Source organism: Arachis ipaensis, chromosome B4 (genome assembly GCF_059453495.1).
Source record: "Arachis ipaensis isolate K30076 ecotype BB chromosome B4, ASM5945349v1, whole genome shotgun sequence".
In the NCBI taxonomy this organism is placed as follows: Eukaryota; Viridiplantae; Streptophyta; class Magnoliopsida; order Fabales; family Fabaceae; genus Arachis; species Arachis ipaensis.
Window position 1 is genome coordinate 33,678,223 of NC_142439.1, and position 5,168 is coordinate 33,683,390.

General features: G+C 40.8%; 1 non-coding gene across 1 annotated transcript; it reads right to left on the bottom strand.

The window, feature by feature from the left end:
• Window positions 1–687: 687 nt before the first annotated feature.
• LOC148567130 (small nucleolar RNA R71) lies at window positions 688–795 on the bottom strand. Its single transcript, XR_015882692.1, has one exon. It is a non-coding gene; the product is annotated as a small nucleolar RNA R71 (small nucleolar RNA).
• Window positions 796–5,168: the final 4,373 nt, after the last annotated feature.

Below are 5,168 nucleotides of genomic sequence, written 5' to 3' on the forward strand. Positions count from 1 at the left end.
CTCTTCCTCATATTACTCACCAAATTCAAACCCCCTCTTCCATCTGTGTTCGAATTTTTTCTTCTTCTTTTCTCCCATTTACATAAGGACCTCTATACTGTGGTATAAAGGATCCCTGTTATTATTATTTTTCTGTGCCTTCTTCTTTGTCATATGAGCAGGAGCAAGGACAAGGACATTCTTGTTGAAGCAAATCCAGAACCTGAAAGGACTCTGAAGAGAAAACTAAGAGAAGCTAAAATACAACAATCCAGAGATAACCTTTCAGAAATTTTTGGACAGGAAGAGGAGATGGCAGCCGAAAATAATAATAATGCAAGGAGAATGCTTGGTGACTTTACTGCACCTAATTCCAATTTACATGGAAGAAGCATCTCCATTCCTGCCATTGGAGCAAACAACTTTGAGCTGAAACCTCAGCTAGTTTCTCTGATGCAGCAGAACTGCAAGTTTCATGGACTTCCATCTGAAGATCCTTTTCAGTTCTTAACTGAATTCTTGCAGATCTGTGATACTGTTAAGACTAATGGAGTAGATCCTGAAGTCTACAGGCTCATACTTTTCCCTTTTGCTGTAAGAGACAAAGCTAGAGTGTGGTTGGACTCTCAACCCAGAGATAGCCTGAACTCTTGGGATAAGCTGGTCACGGCTTTCTTAGCCAAGTTCTTTCCTCCTCAAAAGCTGAGCAAGCTTAGAGTGGACGTTCAAACCTTCAGACAGAAAGAAGGTGAATCCCTCTATGAAGCTTGGGAAAGATACAAGCAGCTGACCAAAAAGTGTCCTTCTGACATGCTTTCAGAATGGACCATCCTGGATATATTCTATGATGGTTTATCTGAGCTATCAAAGATGTCATTGGATACTTCTGCAGGTGGATTCATTCACCTAAAGACAACGCCTGCAGAAGCTCAAGAACTCATTGACATGGTTGCTAATAACCAGTTTATGTACACTTCTGAGAGGAATCCTGTGAGTAATGGGACGCCTATGAAGAAGGGAGTTCTTGAAATTGATACTCTGAATGCCATATTGGCTCAGAATAAAATATTGACTCAGCAAGTCAATATGATTTCTTAGAGTCTGAATGGAATGCAAGCTGCATCCAACAGTACTCAAGAGGCTTCTCCTGAAGAAGAAGCTTATGATCCTGAGAACCCTACAATAGCAGAGGTAAATTACATGGGTGAACCTTATGGAAACACCTATAATCCATCATGGAGAAATCATCCAAATTTCTCATGGAAGGATCAAAAGCCTCAACAAGGCTTTAATAATGGTGGAAGAAACAGGTTTAACAATAGTAAGCCTTTTCCATCATCCACTCAGCAACAGATAGAAAATTCTGAGCAGAATCCATCTAGCTTAGCAAACTTAGTCTCTGATCTATCCAAGGCCACTGTAAGTTTCATGAATGAAACAAGGTCTTCCATTAGAAATTTGGAAGCACAAGTGGGCCAGCTGAGTGAAAGGATCACTGAAATCCCTCCTAGTACTCTCCCAAGCAATACAGAAGAGAATCCAAAAGGAGAGTGCAAGGCCATTGACATAAGCACCATGGCCGAACCTGTAAGGGAAGGAGAGGACGTGAATCCCAAGGAGGAAGACCTCCTGGGACGGCCAGTGATCAATAAGGAGCTTCTCTCTGAGGAACCAAAGGACTCTGAGGCTCATCTAGAGACCATAGAGATTCCATTGAACCTCCTTATGCCATTCATGAGCTCTGATGAGTATTCCTCTTCTGAAGAGAATGAGGATGTTACTGAAGAGCAAACTGCCAAGTTTCTTGGTGCAATCATGAAGCTGAATGCCAAATTATTTAGCATTGAGACTTGGGAAGATGAACCTCCCTTGTTTACCAATGAACTAAGTGATCTGGATCAACTGACATTGCCTCAGAAGAAACAGGATCCTGGAAAGTTCATAATACCTTGTACCATAGGCACCATGATCTTTAAGGCTCTGTGTGACCTTGGTTCAGGAATAAACCTCATGCCCCTCTCTGTAATAGAAAAACTGGGAATCTATGGGGTGCAAGCTGCTAAAATCTCATTAGAGATGGCAGATAATTCAAGAAAATAGGCTTATGGACAAGTAGAGGACGTGTTAGTAAAGGTTGAAGGCCTTTACATCCCTGCTGATTTCATAGTCCTGGATACTGGAAAGGAAGAGGATGAATCCATCATCCTAGGAAGACCTTTCCTAGCCACAGCAAGAGCTGTGATTGATGTGGACAGAGGAGAATTGATCCTTCAATTAAATGAGGACAACCTTGTGTTTACAACTCAAGGATCTCTCTCTGCATCCATGGAGAGGAAGCAGAAAAAGCTTCTCTCAAAGCAGAGTCAACCAAAGCCCCCACAGTCAAACTCTAAGTTTGGTGTTGGGAGGCCACAACCAAACTCTAAGTTTGATGTCAAACCCCCATATCCAAACTCTAAGTTTGGTGTTGGGAGGTCTCAACAAAGCTCTGCACATCTGTGAGGCTCCATGAGAGCCCACTGTCAAGCTATTGACATTAAAGAAGCGCTTGTTGGGAGGCAACCCAATTTTTATTTATCTAACTATATTTTTCTTAGTTATATGTCTTTATAGGTTCATGATCATGTGGAGTCACAAAATAAACAAAAAATTTAGAAACAGAATAAAAAATAGCAGAAGAAAAATCACACCCTGGAGGAAGCACCTGCTTGGCGTTCAACGCCAGAACAGAGCATGGTTCTGGCGCTGAACGCCCAAAATGGGCAGCATCTGGGCACTGAATGCCAGAATTGCACCCTGGAGAAGAGCTGGCGCTGAACGCCCAGAACAAGCATGGTTCTGGCGTTCAACGCCAGAAATGGGCAACAAATGGGCGTTGAACGCCCAAAATGGGCACCAACCTGGCACTGAACGCCCAGAGTTGTGTGCAAGGGCATTTTACATGCCTAATTGGTGCAGGGATGTAAATCCTTGACACCTCAAGATCTGTGGACACCACAGGATCATCTCAGGATCTGTGAATCTCACAGGATCCCCACCCACCTCACCCTCTCTCTCCATTCATGATCATCCTTTCTGTTTTCCATTCACCACTCACACCCATACACACATCCCTCTATCTCCCCCATATCTTCTTCTTCTTCTTCTTCTTCTTCTTCTATTCTTTCTTCTTTTGCTCGAGGGCGAGCAATATTCTAAGTTTGGTGTGGTAAAAGCATAAGCTTTTTGTTTGTCCATTACCATTAATGGCACCTAAGGCCAGAGAAACCTCAAGAAAGAGGAAAGGGAAGACAAAAGCTTCCACCTCCGAGTCATGGGAGATGGAAAGATTCATCTCAAGGGTCTATAGCTCAGTGGTAGAACATGTGGCTGCAAATCAAGAGATCCCTGAGATACCTCAGGGGATGCACTTCCCTCCACATAAATATTGGGAGCAAATCAACACCTCCCTAGGAGAATTAAGTTTCAACATGGGACAATTAAGGGTGGAACATCAAGAGCACTCCATCATCCTTCATGAAATAAGAGAAGATCAAAAAGCAATGAGGGAGGAGCAACAAAGACAAGGAAGAGACATAGAAGAGCTCAAGGACATCATTGGTTCCTCAAGAAGGAAACGCCACCATCACTAAGGTGGATTCATTCCTTGTTCTTATTTCTTCTGTTTTTTGTTTTCTATGTTAAGTGCTTATCTATGTTTGTGTCTTCATTACATGATCATTAGTAGTTAGTAACTTTGTCTTAAAGTTATGAATGTCCTATGAATCTATCACCTCTCTTAAATGAAAAATGTTTTAATTCAAAAGAACAAGAAGTACATGAGTTTTGAATTTATCCTTGAACTTAGTTTAATTATATTGATGTGGTGACAACGCTTCTTGTTTTCTGAATGAATGCTTGAACAGTGCATATGTCTTTTGAAGTTGTTGTTTAAGAATGTTAAATATGTTGGCTCTTGAAAGAATGATGACAAGGAGACATGTTATTTGATAATTTGAAAAATCATAAAAATGATTCTTGAAGCAAGAAAAAGCAGCAAAGAACAAAGCTTGCAGAAAAAAAAATAGGCAAAAAAAAAATAGAAAGAAAAAGAAAAAGCAAGCAGAAAAAGCCAAAGCTCTTAAAACCAAGAGGCAAGAGCAAAAAGCCAATAACCCTTAAAACCAAAAGGCAAGGGCAAATAAAAAGGATCCCAAGGCTTTGAGCATCAGTAGATAGGAGGGCCTAAAGGAATAAAATCCTGGCCTAAGCGGCTAAACCAAGCTGTCCCTAACCACGTGCTTGTGGCGTGAAGGTGTCAAGTGAAAACTTGAGACTGAGCGGTTAAAGTCAAGGTCTAAAGCAAAAGAAGAGTGTGCTTAAGAACCCTGGACACCTCTAATTGGGAACTTTAGCAAAGCTGAGTCACAATCTGAAAAGGTTCACCCAATTATGTGTCTGTGGCATTTATGTATCCGGTGGTAATACTGGAAAACAAAGTGCTTAGGGCCACGACCAAGACTCATAAAATAGCTGTGTTCAAGAATCATCATACTAAACTAGGAGAATCAATAACACTATCTGAACTCTGAGTTCCTATAGAAGCCAATCATTCTGAACTTCAATGGATAGAGTGAGATGCCAAAACTATTCAAGAGGCAAAAAAAGCTATAAGTCCCGCTCATATGATTGAAGCTATGTTTCATTGATAGTTTGGAATTTATAGTATATGCTCTTCTTTTTATCCTATTTGATTTTCAGTTGCTTGGGAACAAGCAACAATTTAAGTTTGGTGTTGTGATGAGCGGATAATTTATACGCTTTTTGGCATTGTTTTTAGTATGTTTTTAGTAGGATCTAGTTACTTTTAGGGATGTTTTCATTAGTTTTTATGTTAAATTCACATTTCTGGACTTTACTATGAGTTTGTGTGTTTTTTTGTGATTTCAGGTATTTTCTGGCTGAAATTAAGGGACTTGAGCAAAAATTAGATTCAGAGGTTGAAGAAGGACTGCTGATGCTGTTGGATTCTGACCTCCCTGCACTCAAAGTAGAATTTCTGGAGCTACAGAACTCAAAATGGCGCGCTTCTAATTGCGTTGGAAAGTAGACATCCAGGGCTTTCCAGAAATGTATAATAGTCCATACTTTGCCCAAGTTTAGATGATGCAAACTGGCGTTTAACGCCAGCTCTCTACCCAATTCTGGCG